The sequence below is a fragment of the Mytilus galloprovincialis genome, chromosome 10 (genome assembly GCF_965363235.1).
Source record: "Mytilus galloprovincialis chromosome 10, xbMytGall1.hap1.1, whole genome shotgun sequence".
In the NCBI taxonomy this organism is placed as follows: Eukaryota; Metazoa; Mollusca; class Bivalvia; order Mytilida; family Mytilidae; genus Mytilus; species Mytilus galloprovincialis.
This window is the reverse complement of record NC_134847.1, coordinates 28,982,072-29,009,399: the sequence shown is the minus strand read 5'-3', so window position 1 is coordinate 29,009,399 and position 27,328 is coordinate 28,982,072. Positions and strand designations below refer to the sequence as shown.

The following is a 27,328-nucleotide window of genomic DNA, read 5'->3' as shown; positions in this document are numbered from 1 at the left end:
TACCTGTGGCGAAGTTATCAAACCTCTTTCCGAATTTAGTTTATTTTTGTACCTTCTGGAGGAATGAAAAAAAAGTGCACTGCAAAATCCTGTTCAGATTTTGTTTTTCTAAAACTTGAAACATATTTGAAATTTATTTATCTAGGGCATGCTATGCCTTAAAACTTTTCCAGATGTTCATGTTTGTCTGTACTCTGAGTAAATTTTGAGGAGAACATGCAGCGATTTTAGCCAAAGGGTCCACATGAACCTTAATATGAATTTGTACAACTATTATTTAATTAATAATCATTTGTTTCTGAAACAAGCAAACTTGAATCACAGAATATGTTCATTCCATGAAACAAATTATAAAGTAATGAATATGTGTTGCCTCACAATCAAGATTAATTAATGGGTTATGTCCCCTTGAAAGTGGATGTGTGAGTTTTTTGTGCTCATTGGAAAAGTGTTATAAATTCCTTATATCTAAACTTTCTGGTGCCAATTTTCAAGATATTCTTATGGTTTATACCAAATGATGGATTTGTGAGTAAATTTCGCAAACTTAATTTCAAAACAATCTAGTATTTGTGATATATATATATATATATATATATATATACAACTCGTCTAAACATCAACCCAACAATATTAGATCTGTAAATTTGCTTTCGCAAATTTTTGGTTCTTCCCTCGCCGGGATTCGAACCCATGCTACTGTATATATATATATATATATATATATATATATATATATACACATGTCTATTCGTTGATATCTTGAACGGAACTCACAAAAATGTCGAAGATAAACAGACAGTTATCTATACATTTTTTCACCAAGGGACTCAAAGGGATATCCCATGATGATGTATTGTCAGAAATAGGTAAAGTAATTGATATTGAGGATGTTTTATCAATTCAAATCACTGAAAAAGACTGCATAGTAACCCTAAAAAACCCTGAAACTAAAGACAGACTAGCTGCTCAAGGCATCGCACTAAGAGACAGATCTATTAAATTTTATTAAGTAGAAAGTTTAATTACTCATGTAACGATAAAAGACGCACCTTACGAACTAGAAAACTTATATATTTGTACTCAGATGTTTAGATTTGGTAAGGTGTACCAGGCTCTATAAAACGAGGCGTCATCAAAGGCACAAACATCGAAAATGGGTCTCGGTATATTGATATTCTGGAATGTGATTCAGTGCTTCCGAATAGAACATCTTTTGGTCGTTTTGAAGTAAGACTTTTTGCTGATAACAATCGCACTCCATGTATTTATTGTCATATCACAGGTCATCCTTCATATAGATGTAAGGACAAACCAAGTCTCATGAATCAAAAGAGATGTTACAATTGTTGTGGTATAGGTCACGTAGCTAACGCCTGTAAAAGTGAAGGATACTGCTCTTACTGTAACGTAAATGGTCACGCCAGATGAGACTGTGAACAGTACAAACAGGAAACAAAAAAAAAGGAATTGGGCAGTTATGATCCTGAAATATTAGAGGGAAGACAAGACAATACAAAAAACATTCACACTGACGAAGACGACAAAGAATCCATCTCATCAGACAACACGAATTGTGAACGAGAGACAGTGTCTGTTCTCCTTGGAGCATCTAATTGCATCAGGCTCGGACATATCGACGATTCAGTAGTAAACGCTTCAATATCTGGAGGATCCTTCGACAAAATTGAACAAAACATTGATCTAGCTTTTCAAAAAACTGAAAACAAAGATATTGAAAAGGTTGTTATCTGTCTAGGCACAAACGACATAAGTAGAAATAAAAGTGACTCTGATCAAATAAACCTTCTTGTAACAAGCGCTGTCAATCGTGTAAAGTCTAGCTTTCCAGAAGCACAGATAGGTCTTTGCAATATCATACCGCGTAAAGGCAACGGCGCTCAGTTTCAGAAAATAAACGAAACAACCAAAAGTGTAAATAGTTTCATGAAAAAACTTTGTGTTCGAGAACAATCTGTAGCATTTGTTGATATAAATGATCAATTTTATAAACACGGAGCTGTAATCAGAACATTGTTTGATAAAAATGACAGTAGCGGGGTACACGTCAGCACAGAAGGCGCACAAAGAATTAACAGTAAACTTTGTGAGTTTCTAAATAGCCCAAATACAAACTTCACCGTATCAAACACTCCGATTGATCGAAAACGCAACAGAAGTGACAAAACTACTCCAACATCTGCAGACCGGACATCCAAAGTATCAAGAAAAGAGACGGGAATAGATCATGATTAAACCCATGTGATAAAACACTTAGACTATTAAATCTGATTTTAATGTTAAAAAACAAATATTTAAAAAAACAAACAAACAAAAACAAACAAAAAAAACAAAAATGTATCACTGTAAATATTATGTTCACTTTTTTAAACATTGTTTTCGTATGTATATTTTATTTAGAAATAATTCGTTTATATGCCTATATGTATATACTGCAAAAAGTGCAAACATTGCTAAGATATACCAAACTGTAATGTTATATATGGAGAAGATGAATAAGTATCTGTTTATTAGACCTTTTACGGTTTTAAAACGACGCTTAACAATGTTATATGTGGAAAACATGAATAAGTATCTGTTTATAACACCTTATACGGTATTTAAACGACGCTTCATAATTAAAGTTTTACCTGATTTGTTTACACAAATGTATACAATGTACACATAAACGATCCGTTAAGTTTATTTTACCGAATAGACATAATCAGGTTCAAAGCATTCAAGTGAAACATTTAAATGACGAAGGAAAGAAAAAAAAACCAAACTATTCGAACTTAATATGTCTTTGTCAATTGCTTCTATAAACGTAAATGGTTTACGAAACAATAAAAAACGAGATATGATTTTTAATTGGTTAGTTTTAAAAAAGTTTGATATTATTTGTCTTCAAGAAACACATTGTTCCAAATCTGATATTGATAACTGGGGTAATGATTGGAAAAAATTTGGGGGAGGTGAATCAGTTTGGAATTGCGGAACTTCTGATTCAAGGGGGGTGGGATTCCTTTTGCAAAAGAATTTTTCCGAGAATGTAACTTTTATTAATCACGATGAAAACGGAAGATGTCAAATGTGTGACATAAAAAAGATAATGCTGTATATCATATTATTAATGTATATACACCAAACAATGGTACCGATAGAAAGACTTTTTACGAAAATCTGCGTAACTAAAATAAAGTGTATGACGATGATAGCGTTGAACACTACACCGTATTATTAGGAGACTTTAATTGTACTTTAGACAAAAAAATGGACAGAATGCCATCACATCAAAATAATGACGTCGGTACAATTGAATTAAAAAATCTTGTATTGAGATATGAATTAGATGATGTATGGAGATCTCGATTTCCAGATACAAAACGTTATACGTTTCAAAGAGGAAACTCGAAGTCTCGTATTGATTTTATCTTCTGCAGCAAATCTTTGAATAGTAAAATATTTAACACTCGTATATCTCATTTCCCATTTAGTGATCACGAAATAGTTACATCAAAAATTAAGCTGTATGAACTAGAAAGAGGGCCGGGTATGTGGATTATGAATTTAAATACAATTAAATCTGAACAGTTTTCAAATGCTTTTAAAATCTTTTGGGAAGGATGGAAAAATAGTAAAGACAAATATAATGATATACAAGAATGGTGGGATATTACTTAAAGTAAAATAAAATTTCTAACAATTGATGTTAGTAAAACACTAAATCGGGTATATAATAACAATCACATTAAAAAACTTGAAAAACGACTTGAAGCATTAAAATTAGTAGAGGAAAAAACAAGTATCACCAATTCTAGAATAACCGAAATTGAAAGCGAAATTAAGGATATTTATACAAATTTAACAGAATCTGCGAAAATTAGGGCAAAATTCAAATGGTCAGAAGAAGGTGAAAAATCTACGAAATATTTTTTTAGTTTAGAAAAGAAAAATGGTCAAAACAAGTTATGGAATCGTATAAAAACAAAAACGGGTGAGTATAAATATGATATTGATTCGATATTAAAAGAACAAGTACAATTTTATTCCACACTTTTTACTGCTGAAGGGTGGGACAAACATAGCGGTGAAAAGCTTTGCCAATTTATTGAAAATAAGGTAAGTTCGGACGATAAGGAGATGCTTGATAGAAATATATAGATATGGAAGAATTAGAAAAAGTGCTCAAAGATCTCAAGACTAACAAATCGCCAGGTGAGGATGGCATTATATCTGAATTTTACATTTTGTATTGGGATATAATAAAAAATGATTTTTTCACACTCCTTCAAGAAATATTTGATAAAAATGCCTTAAGTAAATCACAACATAAAGGGGTTCTTACATTATTACATAAGGGTGGTGAAAGAGAAATTATTAAAAATTGGAGACCTCTTACATTACTTAACACCGATTATAAAATCATAGCAAAACTTATTGCAATGAGACTGAAAAAAGTCTTACCGAAAATAATACATCCAGATCAAAAAGGATTTGTTAAAGGAAGAAACATTAGTGATGCTAACAGATTAATTCAAGATATAATAGACTATACTGACAACGAAGACGAAGATGGAATAATAATATTTCTTGATCAACAAAAAGCCTTTGATAAAGTTGAATGGGAATGGGTGGATTTTGTATTAGAAAAGATTAATTTTGGGGGGAAATTTAGACAATGGATCAAAATGTTACTCTATGATGCTATTACTTGTATAAAAACAAATGGACATGTTTCAAAATATTTTTCGATAACACGGTCGGCCAGACAGGGCTGTCCAATAGCACCACTTATATATATTTTGCAAGCAGAACCAATGGCATGTGCAATACGAGGTAACAAGGAAATTGAAGGGATTCAAATACCTGGTGAGGGGGGTAAAAGTATAGAAAGTAAATTATGCATGTTTGCTGATGACACTCAGCTTTTTAACAAAAATGAGAAATCAGTGGAAAAATCTTTTGATGTCCTAACGCTATATGAAAAAGCTTCGGGATCTAAAATTAATTTTGATAAAACCAAAGGTTTACTTATAGGATCTCTTAAAAGGAAAAAACTAAAATTTAATAAAATTAAATGGATTACAGGTAATGTAAAAACCCTAGGAGTAAATCACGGATATGAAATTGATAATGATGCTATATGGCAAAGTATAATAGAAAAGATTAAAAACTGTGTTCACGTTTGGAAAAGCAGAAAACTTTCATTTAGTGGTAAAACCTTAATAGTAAAAAATTTCATATTGCCCATGTGTAGTTATGAAATTAAAATGCGGGGTATTCTTGAAACATATTCAAAAGAAATAAACAGTATCATTTGGAATTTTATATGGGATGGGAAAGTTAACCAAATAGAAAGACAGGTTTGTTGTCTTGATATAACAAAGGGCGGAATGGGCATGATTAGTATCGACTTATTCATTAGAAGTAAGCAAATAAAGTCTCTTTATCGTATTCTTCACGAACCATTAGAAAGCTGGAATGCGATTGGCAAGTATTGGCTTCGACAATTTGACAACAAGTATAATGATCAGTATTTTTTATGTAAATGTTCAAATATTAAAGGACTAAATCTTAAAAATATTCCTGTATTTTATCAGAAAATGATTTATACATGGTCTAATTTTCTAAAAATGGGAGATAATCCAAAAACTAAGAACGAGGTACTTAATATGAGACTATTTGGTAATTCAAAAATTTCATTTCAAAATAAACCATTGTTTTTTTCTTCCTTTCTAAAAAGTAACATAAAATATATCAAAGACATATGGAACGAAGAAACCAAAACATTTTACAGTTGTTGTTCTATATTTGAAAAACTTGTAGATAAAAGAAACTGTATATCGGAATTTTCAAGAGTTAAAAGTTCAATACCAATTGATTTCTTACAAATTTTAAAAATTGATAATGAAATTAATGAAAAAACAAACATAGAATTGAAACTTTCTAATGAAATGGTTATATTAGACAGAAATGGAAAAAAAATCAAACCTAAAGAATTAAAACTCAAATATATTCGAGACATGATTAATAAGAATATATATCCAAAATGTCAACTAAAATGGCAAGAATTTTATGGCCACGAAATTAATTGGAAAATAGTATGGGGCAATTTGAAAAAAGTTAATGTCACCAATAAAATGAAAGAATTTCAATGGAAATGCATACACAATATAATATATACGGAAAGTAGACTTAAAAAATGCAATTGTCAAACGGAAAATGTCATATTTGCCAAACTGCAAATAATACTGAAAATCTGCAACATTTATTTTTCGATTGCAATACAACAAAATTAATCAGTAGTAAAATACAAGATATTTTTACATTATGGAATGTTCAATTAGATGATGAAAATTTAAAACATTTTATGCTTTTGGGAGATAGCAGTGGTCAATCGAACCAAACTTTACATGTAAATCTCTTTTTTATTTTGACAAAATGGTCCTTGTGGAAAATAAGAAACAAAATCAAATATGATGGGATAAAAATGTCCTCTACATATATTTTGAATCTTTGGAAATCATACATGATAACACATCTGAAATCTGTACCCTGTTATTTATCGAATAATACATTAGACAAAGAGAAAATAAACACATTAATTAATTTCATACTATAAGTACATACCTCGCAGGAGATAACAGTCACGATGTTATGTGGTCTGTTTTTTTTATATCTCTTTAATTTATATTGATTACGGCAATCCATGGTTTAAAGATGCACTCGATTATGTTATAATGTTATGTGAATCTGGTTTATAGGTGCACTCCTTTATGTTATAATGTTATATTATTTATAACTAGTATTAAATGCTAGAAAGATATTTCTTTTTTCACTCATTGTCATATAAAAGAATATAAGTATTTTTACATGTATACTATTTTTTTCTGATAATACAGTGCACCTTTTCTGCCTTCTGCTTCCCGGACAGTTGGTTTAAATGTAAACGGGAATCCACAGTTTGCATCCTGGGCAACTGAGGAAATTGTAAACAGGAAATATTTGGAATAAACAAGTATCAATTTAAGAAAAAAAAAAAAAAAGATTTATTAAAAAAAACATGAAGAGAAACTAATGAAGTATTAAAACAATATGGTAAAATAAAGAAATCAGACAATGTTATATTCAAAACAATACGTATTGATTTCAAAGTTGCAAAAATGCAACGTGCATACTAGTATTTTCGAAAAGTTATTATCTGTCTCTGCTTAATGTTTTTCGTATACATACATGCATAGATAAAGAATATATAAAGTCTATTGCATGTAATTAATGCTTTTGAAAATTCTTAATGCTTTCAGAAATGCATGTTATTTGCTGTTGTGTTATCTTTAGTGGCACTACATTAAAGGGTTTTCCGAATTATACCATTTGGAAGACCATTACTAAAGTCATCATTAAACGTATTTTAATAAAAAGAATACACCTTTTGGTTACATTTGTTTGTAGTTCATTTAACGATTCGTGCATTATAAAAATTAGGATTCTTTATTGTCTAGGTATCGACATTTGTATGGCAAAAGAGGATGCATACTTGGCCAAGGTACGTGTGGTCTTTCGAATGTACCTTTGTATCCAGGGTCAATATATTGTCCAAAGAACTCATAAATTGCCTGACTTATAATAGGATCTTCAAAATATTCCCTCACCACTCCTTCAGTTTCCTCTTCGCGATTGAATAAGCATATGTTCCATGTTGGTCGGTCTGGTTGTGTTCTTACTTTGCTTTTTCCCATTTTTGTGCGATCAGTTCCTTTACTGTTTGTGAAACATATAGTATAAGAGCTTTCTCCAACAATTTTGTCTTTGGTCACGTTAGAATTTATATCCTGCTGAATCTTGTTCATCTCTTGCTGGTGTGTCTTTATATTCTCTAGAATGTTTTCCTTAATTTTGATGATTCGACTTTGCTTATCATATAGATCTTGAATAAGACTGTAACATTCTTTAAAGAATTCCTCGTTGCCTGTTTTTACTCTTTCAAGATCCTCGGGATCGTCTTCTGCCTGATTACCTAATATTATACATTGAATTAGATCTTTCAACTTACTAACCCTTTTGCAATTGCTAAGAAACTGTGGTAGTTTTGCAAACTGGAACGCCGTATATATACTGAGACCTGTTAAAACTTCCACTCTGACTTCGCTTTCCGTTTCGGAAATACGCAACAAATCGAGATGGTTTGTATTTGCAATGCTCTCAATATCTAAATGCACCAGATTTAATGAAGAAAGCAACATGTCTTTCTCGCGAAACAGAATCAATGTCTCTTTTGCCGTAGATAGATTTTTCTTTAATAATTTAACCGATTCTAATAAAGATGTATTGCCATTTAAATGAAATTTCCTTTTGCTGTATGATACCAATTCGTATGGAAGTTCTGGATCATAAAGCGTCTGTAAAAGAAGACACAATTATTTCTCTAATTATTGTGTTATTTTTACGTCTCTTAAAAAATATTTCTCATCACTAGTGAAATATCTGTTATAATTCATAAATCAATGATTTGGTAGAAATTAATAAATGACGTAACATTTTCGTGATTTCTTATAAATTTATTATATATGACGTCATGACAAAATGTGACCATCCTTGTTGACGTCACATATGAAGAACACAACTTACTGGAAATCTTTGAAAAGGAAGGATAAAAACCATTAAAGAAACAGATTCCACTACGATAACTCGTGTATTATGATATTTCTAAAAAAAAAAAAAAAAACCGACTATTACTGTCATACATTATAGGATTTCCCCGTTAATGGGAGGTTGCGCTTTGTAAATACAGCTTATTTATTAGCCGTGCATATTTATGCATGTTATGGTAGATACGCAATATTTGTAGATATTTGGGGTGTTTTACCTACTTATTCCCAGGTATGGTAATCATGCTTCCTATCATAGAGACACAATTTGGGATTTTCATCAGTATAGGTCTTATCGGCAAGCGGTAAACATTACTAGACAACTTTCGAGTTCGATGCATTTCCGTCTAAACTTGAGTTTTAGTCAACATAATTCGTGCGTTTAGGGGCGTCGTCACTTCCGTTCCAATGTTGAGAGAGTTGTTAGGAAAATATGATATTATATTGCATGAATTATTCGGCAAATTGAATTTTCATAATTGACAATCGGCACTGCTGTCATTAGGGAATTGGGATAACGTACCTACATTACACAATTAATTTTAGTTTATCCTTCACAATGACGATGACTAAGACGCTTGTTGAACGTAAATAGGGCAGGGATACAAGTGATCCCCTCTATCTGGTAAATGACATCATAAAGGCGCGTATAATTGACGAGTTTTTTTCCTGTCTATTCGTTGAAAGTGTAAAACAGAGAAAGCAGACCTTTCAATAAATTATTACTCTTCATCGAGTTTGAGACTTGTAAAAGTTGAAAATATACCGCTCTTCACTATGTTCAGACCTTTGAAAAAGGGACTGCATGTGAAAAGTAAAATCAATCTCCGAGGAAAATTAAAAAATTGATGTCCCTAATCAAATGGCAAAATCAAACGAATAGATAACAACTGATATATTCCTGACTTGGTAAAGGCATTTTCTTGTGTATCAAATGGTGAATTTATCCTGGTTTTAAAGCCAGCTTAACCTCTCAATTGATTATATTGACAATGTTGTGTGAACAATACAAACAGACATTATAGGTAAGAATGTCAGAATAGATGTACAGTAGTTAACATTGTGTTATAATCTTAATAACTATAAACTGCCCCTTTCAGAATACATTTTTGTTAAAGTAAGGCAGCTCCAGCTTTTAAAACAAATCGTATGGAAAATTGCATTGTCTATAATGACAACCTACATGTATACATGCTATATAGGATAAAAAAAAAACAAAAAAAAAACGTGTCAACTTTTATCAAATCTAATGTATCTACAGAGATTTAAGGTAGATTCATGGTATACCGCCATCTTGGATTGTACAATTACAGTACAAAATCGGTCTAGTTATTTGCCCAAATTAACAAATTTGGAAACAGATTTGCAATTTAATGGTTAGACTGTTTATCTATATTAAGAAAACTTGTAAATTTTTTGTATTATTCAAAATATTTTGTCAAATATCTAGCTTTTTGGTTTTTCAAATCATTTTTTTAAATGAGCCATTTAAGGGGAGATAACTCTTTTAGTACAAAATTTATACTGGACTAATAGGGAAATTATTTATTTTTACTTGTGGCAAGAAAACAAGTTCGGTGACACCATGTTTTCTTTTTATTTTCTCAAAATATATTATGAAACCTATCTTCTCACAGTTTATTTCAAAACTCTATCTCATAGAATTTTTTTTATGCACTCTTATGTGTTTTTTCATGAACAAACTAACCAATTTAGGCATTTTTCTCGAAAAATAGCACGGTGACTCATACTTTTTGTTATATTTTTGAAAAAAGCGTAGTAAGATCTTCATTTTGGCAAATTATAAAAAAAAATTGTCTCAAAAAACATTTACTTATGATCTACCTTAAATGAAAATTAATCAAATTTAAAGTTTTTTAATTACTTTTAATGATTTTCGCTTTTTGCAGTCTTTGCAACTCATTGATGCTTGATGAACATTAATGTAAGGGTGATTTGTCTTGACGAAAAAAAAAACCAAATAAGAAAAATCCTTGCATTTTATCATGTATTTTCTTTTGCGTCTTCTGTATAGAAAACAATTATCTTGATTTGAAGTTGAAGCAAAAAATAGATTGTTAACAGTCAGTTTTTATAAGACTTTAATAATGTATATATCAAATTGGTAACTTCATAAATAAAACTTTTGCAAACATGGATTTGCTTAAAAACTTCTAATTTAATTATTAGCCGAATCAGAAGACATTTAATATATTTTGAGAAGTGCTTCTACATTGTTCTTAAATAAAAGTGTATTATCCAGGTTCTCGGTATTTCATGTTTGCAAACTTTCATTAATATGGTAGACTGACAGTAATTTATTATACAATTATGGACGTGTGGTACGATTACCAATGCGACAACTTTACACCGGAGACCAAATGATGTAAATGTTTTTTCTTCTTCATATTCCTAAAAAAACAGGGGTGGGACATGAAAAAGGAAAACATCTTATTTAATACACGTTATCTAGATAATAATGTGAGCTAGACAAATTTGCACATGGAAATATTTTCTTGAATTTAATATTAATTAAAAAAAGTTATCAAAGGTACCAGGATTATAATTTAGTACGCCAGACGCGCGTTTCGTCTACATAAGACTCATCAGTGACGCTCATTAATTAAAAAAATTGAATCACGGCAAACACTTTTTACTTTTTAAGTATTACCTTATTTTCTTCAAAGTGATCTACAAAAAAATAAAATAAGAACAAGGTCCTTTCAAAGCAATATCCTTAAAACATTGAGGTTTTGTGTGAAATGTTATATATTCCTTACACAAACTACCTTGTCGACAATTATTCTACAACGAAAGTACTCATATATCAAATGCAACTAAAGATATAATTAGTATATCAAACAAATATATATGAACATTATTTCAGGTTTTATGCAATTTATTTTCAAATAAATTGTAGATAACACACTCAAAGCAAGAAACATAACAAGCTGTATGACGGTAATTGAACATCGCAAATTTGATCAATGACACTGGATATCACAAACTCAATCAAAACCTGTCAGTGATTATATTATGAACCTTTGTACAGTCAAATCAAATCGAACCATTGTCAGACCTGTCGTTAATCCTTTATATATGGCAGTGTTTATTTTTCAATTGAACTTAATGTTTTGGATGCCAGCAATTAAAGGCAGAGAGATAATGAATATTTATTAACCTTTGCAAAGGAATAGGCCCAATAAGTGCCGATTGGTGGCCTCAAAGTTCAGGTTCATCTGTTGAAAGATTGTGGACACTTTTAAGATACTAAATTGTACTTAAGTTTATGTGAAAGATTTGAAATGATTTAGTCATGATTTAAGACGCATCATTGAAGCTAAAATATGAAAATCTTTTATCAAATATGCCATAATATGTCACTTTTCAGAGGATATTTGTCAAATTTTATATATGTCACGTATTACCATCAAATACAAAAGAGGGACGAAAGATACCAGAAGGAAAGTCAAACTCTTAGATTGAAAATAAACTGACAACGCCAAGGTTAAAAAAACGTAAGGAACATATCCGAAATCATCTGTGAAATGGTTATTCCGTAAAGGTCAACCACTTCGTGATGGAGTCTGTTAAGTTAACGAAGGGATGATTTCAACTTCATCATTTGAAACTCTTGGTTTAATAGCGTCCTTGTGAGCAGCAATCCTCTATCAAGATAATCATGATAAGAAATACAAACCACGGAATATCGTAACAATTGGGAGATATATACACCGTATGCAGACGCTGCTGGAATGTTTGTACATAGAACATGTAGAAATAGAAAGTTTACGATTGGGAAGCTGGTATCATCTCAGACTAATGTCTTTTGTCGTAAAGTTTTGTTTTCAACCGACCCTCTTTATGAATTTCTAGATGTAAGTCAAGATATAAGGCACACTTAACTGTATTTGTAGTACCTTTATCTCCAGTTCGATGGGATAGATTCGTTCAACATAGTCACCAAATTTTGTATTATTTAGTGAGAGAACATCATCTAAATAGCGGAACGTAAAGTTAACAGATGATGCTAACTTCTTGTCTTTCTTCCTATGAAGTTCCTGTACCACTTATATCTAAATACTAAGAATTAACACAAATGCGGGAACCATCTAAAAATAATTTCAGTAATTTGCCATGACGTAATGATGTTAGTACCCAATACATGTGCATTTTATTGTCAAAAACAGCCCATATTTATGTAACAGAAGAAGTCTACTTTTTAATAAATAGCTAAAAGTTTACATTTTAACAATTTTGTAAAACTGCTATATTTTTGGGTCAAAAAAGGGTCTTACTAGGCCTACTCCTTTATAGTTCTAGATAATATTCATACAGATATAAGAAGGAAAGAGTGTTATTTAACGAAACAGTCAGCAGTCAAATGACAAAAATTATCACAGGAATTCAATGTTGAACAACAAACAATCCTGCTATAAAACATAAATAGTTCGCTAATGTAATGGGATTGTTAAAGATCTGTCGTCAAAAGTTATCAAAAGTACCAGGATTATAGTTTAATACGCCAGACGCGCGTTTCGTCTACATAAGACTCATCAGTGACGCTCAGATTAAAAAAGTTAGAAAGCCAAACAAGTACAAAGTTGAAGAGTCAATTTCCAAGATTCCATGAGTTGATTTTATATTTAGTTTTGCCCGACACGGCACAAACAGCTGCCAGCTTGATCATGATGATACTATATTGAGACTCATGATTAACCCTTGCGTACAGTGTTATTTCGTGTTTCAAGCATTTGCAATTCCTAATTTAAATGTTTTCTTAAACGTTGCTTTGTATATCTTTTGTTTTGATGTAGTTATCAAATGTCAGAATTTTTTGTTTTGTTATGTCCGAATTTCGATGATGTGTCTCCTATAGACGTACACATTTTTTGGTTAACTATATTGCTCAAATAGTTATTTTATTTATATCGGTAAAAGTGTTGTCGAACCACGGAGTTATCTTCGAAGTTTAAAACTTCGAATAATCTTTTGCAGAAAAAAGAAAGTATCGTTTTGTTTAAATGATAACACAGCGAAGTTGTAATGATGTTTAAACGAAACGTCATTTTGATATGAAAAGATCTTAAAATATTTAACAAAATTGTTAGCAATGTTTGTACTTTTTCGTACCTATACTTGATAAACATGATTTATTTGCAGTATGTAGAACTGAATTCTTGTTGAAATTTGTCTCCTCGTGGTGTTTTATTCTAGCTGTAAAAGAAAAACAACTACTTTTACACTCCACATACATTCAAAATACACAAAAATAACCACTTTTATACAACATAGATATTTGTTTTAACAAAAAGAGACTTTATTGAGACTACACAAAAATAAATATACAGGACTCGACACGAATAACCAACAGTAGTACATATCACCACACAAATCTCAAAAACACAAACTCTTTGACGAACATAAACCTTGAACAATGATCAACGCATGTTCGAGCAAAAATCAGTAAACGATTTCACAAACAACAAATTGCATATTTAGACCATTGATCGCAAATATGAGACAATAAATATGAAACCTGCATAGTGCAGCATCAACTGAACATTACTGATATGTAACATCAAATCAAAGCAACGGATAGTAATTTTGAAAAAAATACTATATCACTAAACATGTGCAGCCCAACTGCATTTGTGTACCTGTCACAAGTGATCACAAGTCAGGAGCCTTTATAAGTGTGTATGTTTAATTTTAATTTTAGTTCATTTATATGTTCAGGAGTTTATTATGATGTTCCTTTTCACGGAACTAGTACATAATTTTTGTTGAGGGACCGGCTGAAGTCCGCCTTTAGGTGCTGGATATATTCGCTGACTTGAAGACCCATTGTCGCCCTTTGGCTGTACTTTTTTACTCTTTGGTCTGTTGCCTCTTTGATACACACCTCATTTCTTACGTGAAATACTTATAGGTATCTTGGCAGGTCATCAAGAGAAGAAACCAATTAACACACTCGAGCAAAAAAATTTTAAAGATTTTTTCATCCACTAGAGGATCAAAATAACCACCTCTAACACTTAAATCATAGATAATAAAGTCGTGATAGTTTTGAACCTGGGTGAACTAAAAATAAACGAAAGAAAAAAATGTTTGTTATCGTCATACCTTTGTTAGTTAAACAGGACTGGTTTTCTAAATCTAGATCTGAATTAATGTCAAACATTCTGTTCTGTGTGTTCTCTATGTTTTCTGCTTCTACTATGAATTACGAAATGAATACCAAACCCTTTATATTTTTAATGATTTATAATATATGATGAAAGTATACGTGAACAGCGAAATGTGCATAATGCCTAGGAGAAATTTATTAAGCACTCATAGAACAACAATACTGGTTTTATATATGTTTTTGAAACATGAAACCATTAGAGCTACATCTTGAACTTCATTTATTCCTTTTGAATGCATTGTAACTGTTTTGTCTTTCTGTTTTTAATTTATTCTTTAACGTTATATGTTTTGTCATGATTGGTGTCAATCCACCAGTTCAATTTTTGTATCTATTCAACGAAATTTGGGGGTCTTACAGCAATATAAATATTCAATCTTAATCTGAATCATACAAGTATCGCCTTTCTGCATCACGATGTGTATGCCATTGTCTAAAGCGTTGTAACGAAGAGACCAAGTGCTACTACAATTACCCCACCCCATCCCACCCCGCCCCCGTTTTCTGAAAATAGGGAAAGTTTATGATATGAAGCGCATTTAAGGCAAACTGATAGATAAATAAATTTTGTCTCAAAATGGTTTGAATATATTTCTCATTTCTCTTTCACGAAAAGTTTCATTTCTGAAAATCTGGGTAATTTAAGAAAACATTGAAACCAAAATCACAAGTTTTAGTCAAGAAAGGGCACTCACATCAAGAGTACAAATGTTCTGATACGTATTTCGAAAATCCATGTCTACTCAGTGATGCTCGAGGCCAAAATAGCGTATTAAAATTTTTAACATACATTGGAGTAAGTCCCATTGGTGGTCTGACCTCTAAAATAGAAGGAATAACAAATATTTTTGTGTGGGTGTTTTTCGCGCATTGCTGATCTATTTTCGTATTCAAGGTACTTGAAGTCAAGCTGATTGAACCAATTTTAAACTACTATATTGTTTTCCATCCTATTTATTCGCTTTATCTTCGGTAAACTGAGTTTATTATAAATAAAGTGTTGATAACTTACATGAAAACCTTCCAAACAATAGTTTTAATTCAGTTATGTCGTGTGTGCTGCTGAAATATTGAAGATAACCGTTAGATGGTAGTGTAATCTCTATGTTCGATTGTCCGTTACTACCTAAAAATGAAATAAAATGTGTAGGCTGATGATTTTAAAAGAATTGGTTGTTTCTATATGAAAAAAAAAAGAATTCAGGTTGTAGGTTTTTTCGCCTGTATTACTTTTTATTTGTCAATTCGAGGACTTTGACGGCTTACATGTTTATGCTATTGTTTAAATTCTAACGTTCATTTATTAGTGCTTTCATCCACGTCCTTTTTTCTAAGGTATATAGCTGGATTGTTTATTACAAATTTTTCAAAAATTCCAGATTTTCATATTTATGCAAAATGTTTGTAAAGCCAAACCCCTTAATCCTCCAAATCGATTAAAATAATGCATAGATAAATAACAAACTGTCTTTTCTAAAAGAAACAAATTGCCTACATGTATAGAATATAAAAAAGAAGATGTGGTATGATTGCCGATGAGACAACTGTCCACAAGAGACCAAAATGATACAGACATTAACAACTATAGGTCACCATACGGCCTTCAACAATGAGCAAAGCCCATACCGCATAGTCAGCTATAAAAGGCCCCGATATGACAATCTAAAACAATCCAAACAAGAAAACTAACGGCCTTATGTAACCACTGAATTACAGACACGTACATAAATAATGTGGCGGGGTAAATGTCTTTTTAATATTCAATTTTGTAACTTTGTTTTGTTTTAAAGCCTTTCAATTGAATGATCACACACATATTTTTTTTCTTCATTTGAGTAGCATATGATCAGATATAGTTTTCCAGTTTGGCAATTTAACCAATTTTGAAAAGATGAAAGACATCGTTTTTATTATGAGGACAATTGAAGTATCTAACTCTGTTCATATTAATTTGTTTAACCGTACTAGAGAATAAGGTTATATAATTAATTCATTATCGTCTTCCCTCCCCGCATTAAGGATTTGATCTTATAGCATCTTTATACGATCCTGTCCGTCAACTATTTCCCACGTTCGACTATCACAGTTTTGAACTTTTGAATATAATGTTTTACTTTGTAAGCAACTTGATAGAGATAAGCTTTAACGTGAGAGTCGAAAAAGAATATTTCAGACATTTAATTTGTGTTAGACTAGTACGAAAATGGTAACAGTTGTATTAAGGCTTGTCGCTATCTTATTTTATGTTGATATATGTTTCTTTAAGCAATTAATTCAAACATTTTCTGAAATATTCGAGATGGTTGCCCGTTATGGAATATATATTCCACAAATAACGTCGGACATGTTCAACTTTTCCCAATTGCAAGCTCGCAATTTCGTTTATTTTGAAAAACGAAAAAAATGTAGCACCGAAGTTATACTTATATGCGCAATACGACGGGTGTAAGTCTATGTATGTCTATCATAACGGTGCACATAAGAACACCCCGGTTATACGGTGTATACTGTTGCATTGTTCTTGTCTGTTTGTCGTCCAATTTTCCGATCTAAACGGACTAGTTAAATCTTTTGAAATGGAAAGTGCAGTTTGTATAGATTGGTTGGCTAATAACAAAATGGAAGGGGTGTTAAATTCAATTTGGATGGGAATGAAATTGTATGTAACTCTCATGTAATGCAATCGAGTGACAACAGAATAACAACTTAAGTTTAAAAGACATATCTATAAAATTGTAAAAAAAGTAAAATAAGGCGGTTAAATGTACAAAATGGGAAACAATTATCTAAATTTGATTTAATTTCTATTTATCACTCATATATTATGTCTTATTTCAACTACTGTCGTGTGGTGTGGCATTTGTGGGGAGGGTAACACTAAAAAAAACAGAAAAAATACAAGAACTCTTTTGTTGACATATGGTTCACCTTTTAAAAAACCGTCTATTACACAAACAGTCACCGGTTTATCTCCATGATATTATTTATTTCTAAAATGTACCTAACTCTTATAAAAAGGTAAGATCAACACAATTTGGATTTAATTCAGTATTCAGTATGCTGGAGCTACTCTCCGAAATAAAATGCAAGACGCGTTTCTTGAGCAGTCGAACCTGAATCAGTTTGATAGTATGATCAAAAACTACAGTAGCAACTCATTCATATATGGCTCCAGAAGATCTTTATGCGTTTGATTTTTTTTTATGTTTTCCATGCAATTGTAGAACTAGTCTTGCCTTATTATTATCATCTGCTTTGCATGTGCTTATTATCCACTCTAGTGCTTTACTTGTTTGAGCTTGCTTTTATATATGTAAAATTTTATGCAATATAGCTGTCTAACTTTGTATGATCTTGTATGTTTTATCCTATATGTCTTAGTATTGCATGTGTTGTCATTGTTATCAATATCGGTAAAAAGCTCTACAGAGTTTTGTTGGTAATGTTCACGTAACCCCGACTTGTTTCATCATATGTAATTTGAGCGACACTGATTAGTCCTATGTAGACGGATGTATGACGTACATAATTATAACCCTGGTATATATGCTGACTTAACATATTTCTCGATTCAACAGCTATTTGATGTTTCGTCATAGAAGGTATTACCAACACAATATCAACACTCTAGTGCTGCCATGAAATATCATACAAAATATTCATTTTGTTTTTCACACTTATTGACATTAAATATAATCATCAACATTACTGTGGGTTGTCTAATAACTCAACTAAACGAATTAGAACGATTTTGTGTTCGCTGTTTTTTCAATGACTCATAGAATAGGATAGTTTTCATTTCAGAAAAAGCATTGAAATTAGCTCAGGATTTACACATGTATTGTCTTATAAAATTTATGTCATAACAAACAGTACCTCTTTTGATTAAAACATGTACGATGTCCCCTTCTTGTTTTACTTTAACATCAGGATGCACATAGATAATCGTTGTCTGTGTGAAAAATGCAATCATTTTTTGGATGAAAGAAGTTGGGACAAATGGTTCTGAAAAAGAAAAACATTTCTTTTTATTTCATAATGTGTCCATCGAATATGTCAAACATGTAGATGATATTTTTTCACCATAACTTTGATTGCTAAACTATTTCTATTTCTCTACATTGAACTTTCAATAATAAGCGTTAAGAAGATTATACTGTTTGTACAATTCATGGTACAATCACTCCATGCACTTTCAAATAGGTATAACAATTATAATTTCTACTTTACTGTCAAAATCACTCTTCAGTGAAAAATAAAGACATACCTAAACTAAAGTTCGGAAGGAATCTGTGTAAATGATTGCGAGGCTACATGAATATAAAGACATCAAAGCAATGTTAATATATTGAAAAATTACAGACTTAAAAGGTCAAAAAATCAAACAAAATTGTCATAATCTGTTCAAATATGTATGGCAAATAAATGTTAGAGTAATACTACGCATAATTAGACACACATGACTTCTTGAAATATTTAACAACAAAATCAAAACAACTAATGTACTGAAACATATGACCGAAAGGCAAAACACGAAAAAGCGTACGTAATACGAATAACATAGAGTAATGATGAATTCCATTTTTTTTTTGTAACAATTGAAGCATGAAGACTTACGCTGAGCACCATAATTTGAACTTATACCGTGTACCGTATTTCTACTGGCTGTGTCCATTTTAAGGTCTTGTGCTTGAAAGAAACAACAAACAATTTTTCAAGCATGATTTGAAAAAGTACAGAACAGTTCAATAAAGATATGAAATATTTTTCAGACTACATATGCCTCGCATTGGAAACCCTTTTGTTTTGCATATTAAAAAAGAAAATTTTAATTGTAGTTAAGCGATGTCTTCATCTCTAAAAATCATTTTAAAACATATGAATGAAGGTAAACCCTGAGGAATTGCCTGATCTATAAACGTTACGAAACCGTATGTGTCCTCATGCTTCTGATTTGACATTTTCAAGTCGGACATAGACATGATAGACGGAATTGGGTAACAAAGATGATTAAACGCGCAAACTAATTACCAATGATTTAAGCTTCATGTCTAGTTTCATTTATTGCTGCTAACAAATAAAAGATGCTTGTTTTTTCTATCGATCCAAATTCATATTGGAATGTTATAGAATACATTTTTTAGAAGAAAAAACAAGTTTTTAACTTACAAAATCATTAAATCCATGACAACACTATTTGATTACTTTGAATACAATACATATGACGTCTACCGTGAACTTTATGTCAACAATGTCGTCCTTTTTATCGGATTAGACAAAATGACTGTGGTTAGTTTTTAATATATCACGTGACTGCGTAATGTGATTTAATCTATACAGGTAACAGTGTATGTAAAGTGCGGATCCTAAAATATCATTTTTACTGTATATGCCATAAATGTCTAATGTAGAATGATAAATAAACAGACGAACTTTTTTTTACTTTCGAAGAAAATGAAGAAAATTAGTTAAAATGTATATGTTCAGAAATACATAATACTAATAAAACAAAGTAAGAGATGCGAGCGGGGTTTTATCGCGCCTAAAGCCATCCAGCTTTGAAATATATACCAAAATAGGTGAATATTTATGACATTTCACGAACAGATCGTGCAGGTGCTTTATAACTAACAGGTAAGATGTTGTTGCAGTACAAAATATTCATTTTAATACAATTAATAAAGTTGTATAACGTAGAATATGTTTTGTCATTCAGTTTCTTCATATTTTACTAAATTCCACTATGATGATTTCGTAATGCTAGTCATGTTTACTGTCGAATAATGATACTATTCTTTCATTTTTACTGTGGAGCGAATCATTAGTACTGTATATGCGGTGCATTTTCACTGTATAATTTTTTATTTATTTTTTTATCTCTTACAGCTCATTTCTTTAAGCATGTAGAGCAAGACTTTAGTTGACTTGCTTGTTTTTCTTTTATTGGATAATCGTTATGATAACACCCAATTTAATTCAAATATTAAAAATACAGGTTAAACTATCATTTGCCTAATCATATTGTTTAAAAATGTCAATCTTATTTACAAAGTTTGTATAAACAATTAAACAAACAAAGCAAGCAAGCCAACCAAAGTTTTGCTTTGCATGCATTATGAAATTAGCTGTAAGGCCTTAATTTAGCCGACTTGCTCAAACAATAGATAAAGTAAGAGAAAAATTTGATAAAATTTAACTTACGGAGGAAAGTTTGGTTTTAAAACACTCTGATAAATTCAATAGAAATAACATTTATTTCAAATGTATTCCATTTAGTTTCTTATAAAGCGTATAGGGATCTTTATCCTTATTTTTTTTATCCATTTCCATGACACTTCACCACTAATTACGTACATCTTGATATAGATTGAATCTTTGTTTTCCCGTTTAAAAGGTTTTACACTGGAGCCATTTATAACTTGCTGTTCGGTGTGAGCCAAGACTCTATGTTGAAGACCGTATGTTTACGTATAATGGTCTACTTTTATAAATTGTGACTCGGATGGAGAGTTGTCTCATTGTCACATACGACATCTATATATGGCTCAAAAACGAAACGAGACGGGATAAAAAGGTATAAAAAAATCCACACTACTTTTTTAATATATGTATAATGGGCTTAATATGATTCAGAATAGAGTAAAATAGTGGGTCGCATTTGGGTATAAGCGTGACGCCGGATTGCCGATTTTTTGCAAGCGTGACAGGTGAAAGTCAAATGATTGTGTCGTGAAAAACGAGAAATGAAGTCTAGCGGGACACAGGAATCTGCCAAAACAATAAGCGGAATACGGGAATCTGCCAAAACAGTAAGCGGGATCCGGGATCAGACCCCCCCCCCCCAATGAGACCCCCAGAATAAGATATTTGTGTATATCAATCCTATTGTTACAGTCATGCCTTCAATAACAAATGTATCCGATGCATGCATTTTTTTATATTTTTGGTCCCTTTTTCAATTTTGAGGGGTCCAAATTTAAAGACAAAAGTCCTTTAAAATAGATATTTGGGATTCGTTGACATGCTGAATCTAACCGTGTATCTAGTTTGGGGATTTTTTTGTCTAGTTGCTGAAACAGCCCACATAGAGTTCCAAAGGGTCTAAAATCAACAAAAATGAATTGTAGCAATCATTTCGTGTACAATAACCCAAATGTGTATGGTTTTACCTCTGCGGTAGTATCCATTCGCGGATCTAGAATTTTTCATTTTGAGAATCGCTTTTGTTACAAGTTTGAAAAGCTATATATTTGATGAAGAATGAATGAGGAGTTTGTATTTCAATTTGAAAATACATGTATCATAAATCCTAAAGTCATCAACTAAGTTTTTTCGTGCATTTATCACATAATTCTACAATAAAAATTCCTCGCATCTTTGAAAATTCTACATTAATAATGACTGCACTAACAGTGATAATTCATCGCATCTATAGCTAAAATGGATCGCTTTCAATAATCGATATGCTATATTATGATGCTTTTATAACACTTATTTGAACTTTAATGCTATGTTTGTATATTATAAAGACATATCACAATGAAAATATGTTAAACTTATCTTCAAATCACTTAACTTGATCATGTTGATATTTTCAAAACATAAACAAATACAGTTTTCCCATGATCCTTTATTCTACAATAGACATACCCGCATATAACAGTAAAAATGAACTAGCTGGATTCGCACTTTATATACACTGGGTAATATTACAATGTAATCTGGTTTATTTTCCTTAATTACACAAAGAAAGACAATCCTAGTTCTTTTAATTATCAGATTACTGCAACATTTTCTCGAACTTTGAGTATTACGTATTTATCTTTTGCCAACTTTCAAAGTATGAGATACATTTAGTATATTGGTTATTTTTGTTTTTAAATTTAAACATGTAATAACGAAATCAAAACGTAATAACCAGTTGACAACATCCGTCTTGATAAATTATCTCCGTATTTGTGTAAAACTTAAATATGCTGTCGAATTTAATTGACACAATCTATATCGATAAAAAAAATCTACACTTTATTTTAACAACTACTAAAATATCTGTGAATTTGATCGAAAATACTTACAATTTCAGATTTCTATATCCTTCAACATGTTCAAACATTTAAAACAAACGTAGTAAAAATAGTAGATAAAGAATTTAATTTCCGTATGAAAGCAGGACACAATAGCGGGAAGTATTTTAACGTCATTTCATACACTATGATTAATAGTTCATTTATACAGAAATAAACCATTGAAACTGAAACAGTATCAATTATAATACCGGTTTTTAGCTTTAGAGTATCTAGAAAAGATACTCAGAAATGGGGTAAATGCAGGTTGACTAAATTTGCAAAGTTTGAATGATGGCATGGAGTTTATTTCCTCAGACATTTATCAAGTGTTTAAAGTAAATATTTTTACCATACCAACGATTGATTACCCCTTTAAAAAAATATACCTTCAAGTGCTTGCCATTAGGTGAACATGTGATTACTTAGCTGATTGGAGCTCGATTATGTTATATTGAAAAAATAGAAAAGAAAGGATATTGGATAGGACCGACATGAAATGCTCATCTGCAAAACGACAGGATAGAATGGCAAAAAGACTTAAATCCAAGCCCAAATTGATTTGAGTCCACATTGAAAAAATAGAATAATGAAGCAAACATAACCAAAACGTATACCAATGTGTATGATAGCCTTGATGGGCGTTATATGTGTCAGCCTTACAGGGATGACCGTAAAAGGCCTTCAAGCTTCAACAATATAGGCTATTCTCATTTTTTGCAGTGTTTGCACGCACACTAAAATTGAACAATAATTAAAACTAAAAACTCTATTACAGGTAAGAGAGTATTTATTTTCGGAAATTATAAGAGATTGATTACATTACTAAAACGTACTTCGTGCATTAGTTATAAACCTTATAAAGATTTTTTACTTTAAAGGCACATTAAAAAAAATTAGTAGATAAAAGTAATGATACAAAAATGGATAAAAAAAATTGGAACACTGTAAAAAAGAAAATAATGGATTATTGACTTGCAATTTTCTGGTTTTAGCACCAGTTTTATCGTTATATCTTTTTTGTTGGAATTACCTGTATTAAAATATTCAACGTTGTGAAGACCTTTAATTTAAATGACTGAATATCCTCAATTATCCAAGTCCTATCAATCAAAATCAAAATAAATAACTGCAATGTATTTCCAATGCCATTTACAAGTCAGATGTGTTACTATTTAAAAAAAAGTTTTCCGAGAAAGTGCAGAAACGTTTTAAATAATTAAAACGCAATTTAGATGTTCAGCTACATTCCTTAATTTTTATTTCCCTAAAACACATATATATATATATATATTAAATCTATCTTGTTGCTGTGGGTTCTGATAATTTCTTCTTATAATGCTTTCATAAACAATTTCACGTCATGTTCTTATATAAGAAAACTGGTCGCCAAATGATATTGTATTGGATCTACAAACTATACCACCCTAGATGTAGTATCAACTTGATTAATGAATAAAATGAAGATTTATCTAAAATTTTACAATATTTTAGAGAACAAAACGTTCCTCATTTCATCATTTGTTACTAGTAATGTAATTAAGTTATCCACACACACCCATCCCCATCTCCAGGACACGCACACCAGGGTTGGTGTTTACTTTATACCGTTGTCTTTGCATAGGAATGCCTCTTTTTACTCAGAAATATATTTCAAACTTATTCGGTTTTCAAGAGCTTGCAGTTGCTACTCAGATTTGTAAAACTTCACCAGTGTCTGAGTTGAAAGTTAAAGAACAATGTGTATCGCAAAATACGCCTCGTTCTTTTTCTAAACATTGTTGATAAACATTCCGTATCAACTTCACAAATAATACATGATTGTCTAGAAGTATAGATACTTACTTTGATCATTATCTTCTGAACGTGTTGAAGAACTCTTTTATTTGTGTTTATGAATATAACTTTAACTGTTAGGTCTGTGTTTTTTGTGATGATCGTTTGACGTTGCTCTGTACTTATACATCCCGTCGTTGTGTTATTTTTCTATGGTAAAAATGATATTCTTAGGTTTTCACTTTTTGCTAAATTAATTTGCTTTGTCTATATGCATTTTTGCGTTTCTTTGTTACATAATTATTTGTTTGTTTTTAAAGTTATTAAGATTATAGCACAAAGTTGACTGGTGTATCACTTTTTGATTAGTTATCAAAAGTACTAGGATTATCATTTAGTACGTCAGACGCGCGTTTCGTCTACATAAGACTCATCAGTGACGCTCTTATCGAAATATTGATAAAGCCAAACATGTACAAAGATAAAGAGCATTGAGGATCCAAAATCCCAAAAAGTTGTGCCTAATACAGCTAAGGTAATCTATGCCTGGAATAAGAAAATCCTTAGTTTTTCGAAAAATTCAAAGTTGTGTAAACAGGAAAATTTATAAAAATGACCACATTATTGATATTCATGTCAACACCGAAATGTTGACTACTGGGCTGGTGATACCCTCGGTGACGAAACGTCCACCAGCAGTGGCATCGACACAGTGGTTTAAATAGTTATCAAAAATACCAGGATTATAATTTAGTACGCCAGACGCGCGTTTCGTCTACATAAGACATTTTTGCATATTATAAAAAAAAAGAGATTGGGTGTGATTGCTATGGAGACAAATCTTGACAAGAGACCAAATCCCCTATACAGAATTTTACAACTTTAGAACACCGTACGGCTCAACAACAAGCAAACCCATACTGCATAGTCCGCTATTGAAGATCATAAAATGACAAATGAAAAATGTTATCAATTCGTTTGATGTGTATGAAATTGTGAATGAAATATATGTAATGTAAAAATATAGTAATATTGTGTAATTAAGTATAATATGTGCATTGCCGTGTGAATTGAGGAGCATTTGTAATCTGCTTGGAAAATCATGAACCGTACAATAGGGTTGACTATGCCTAAATGAAATTAAAATGACTATGTTTAATAAAGAATGCATGCACATATAAATATACTTAGTTAAATAGTATCATTAAGATTGCTTTCTGCTTTATGAAACTGTGTAATATTCGGAAATAAAAAAAAAAAAGAGACTGAGTCACTAGCTTCCAAATTCATGTTCACCTATTTGACTCAAATTCTCATGTTTATAATTATTTATAACAATGTAAAACGTGACCTTGTCTGACCATATAAGCGATGTAAACATAAACATAGATATAAATAGATTAAGCAACTCGTGTAATTGGATTTTTATAGGTCTGCCAAATTTTGTATTAAAGATTAAAAATGTATGTTTATCGTCGTTTATACCTTTCAAACAATGATTGTTTGTGGATCGAAGAAGTCAATCAAATTATTTACCTCTGTTTAACTTTCAATGTTGACTTTCTTTTCCCTTAAATAACCGTACACGGACAATGCATGTGTTATTCCATAACTTTCTACGGGTTAAATTGAAGTTCACATGAATACGGATTTCATGAGGTCGAACTATTCACTTGCAAGTGAATAATTCATTATCAATGTTTATTATCTTAATTCGACAAAATTGAAACATTTTAGCTGATAAAACATGTAAAAGCAAATTATTATTTCACTATTTAACCTTCATTAATGATTGGATAAAAAAAATCATACTATATATTTTTTATATATCTCGTAGCTAGTGCCCTTTTAATTAAGTTACCATTTTCGTTTCTGATTCTTAAACTACAATATTTGAAGGCTGAATAATTATTGCCGCGGATTTTGTATTATATACACAGTATTAATAGATTTGATTTTCTGTGATAAATATTTACATGTTATCAACTTACATGGAAATTAAACGTTTCAGGACAATTTCAAATAAAAACTGCACGCAACAGTTCTGAATTTGAAAGAAAGTATAAATCATGATACACAGTTGTGTCGTTATGCTGCCAATTCGTCATTATACACCTTGTGTACGCAGCTAGTGACACCAGCATGACAAGGTTAGGACACTGCATTTGAAAACTGAAAGTAACGAAAATGTATTACTGAGGTGGTAGGTACCAGTTTTGGTGTACCAGAACATGTGACCCACGCAGAAATTTTGTTATAGTTAAGCATGCGCATTGAGATATACAATTGAATCATGTGGACTAAAAAAATAAATGAATGTAAATTCTAGGCTAGTGTACTACACAAGTAAGTAGTTGCATACAAAGGTTGGGGATTTTCTTCACACATGGGTCCAATTAGAGGTCAAAATTGGGGTCTCCTCACTTGACGGCATCCAATCAAAGTGGGGACAATATTATTTTTTTTGTAAAAACAAATATCTTGAGATTTTGATGGTAAGGATAGGTACGGACCAGACTCAAATTCACTAAATATCCTTTATCTCTTTAATTTTGCCTAAAGTTCTTGTCGGCTTTTAGCAGGATTCTACAGGTAAGCATTAGATTGGTATCAGAGCAGCACAATTTTTTCCTTATTTGCAATGCATT

At 31.1% G+C, this 27,328-nt stretch overlaps 2 long non-coding RNA genes across 2 annotated transcripts; both read right to left on the bottom strand.

The window, feature by feature from the left end:
- Nucleotides 1–7,392: 7,392 nt before the first annotated feature.
- On the bottom strand, nt 7,393–13,870 carry LOC143049079 (uncharacterized). The gene is made up of 3 exons (XR_012970045.1): nt 13,785–13,870; nt 11,323–11,342; nt 7,393–8,402 (listed from the first exon to the last, which is right to left on the bottom strand). It is a non-coding gene; the product is annotated as an uncharacterized LOC143049079 (long non-coding RNA).
- Nucleotides 13,871–14,774: 904 nt separating this feature from the next.
- LOC143049078 (uncharacterized) lies at nt 14,775–23,000 on the bottom strand. The gene is made up of 5 exons (XR_012970044.1): nt 22,917–23,000; nt 19,459–19,530; nt 18,718–18,846; nt 15,854–15,967; nt 14,775–14,870 (listed from the first exon to the last, which is right to left on the bottom strand). It is a non-coding gene; the product is annotated as an uncharacterized LOC143049078 (long non-coding RNA).
- Between the last annotated feature and the right edge of the window lie 4,328 nt (nt 23,001–27,328).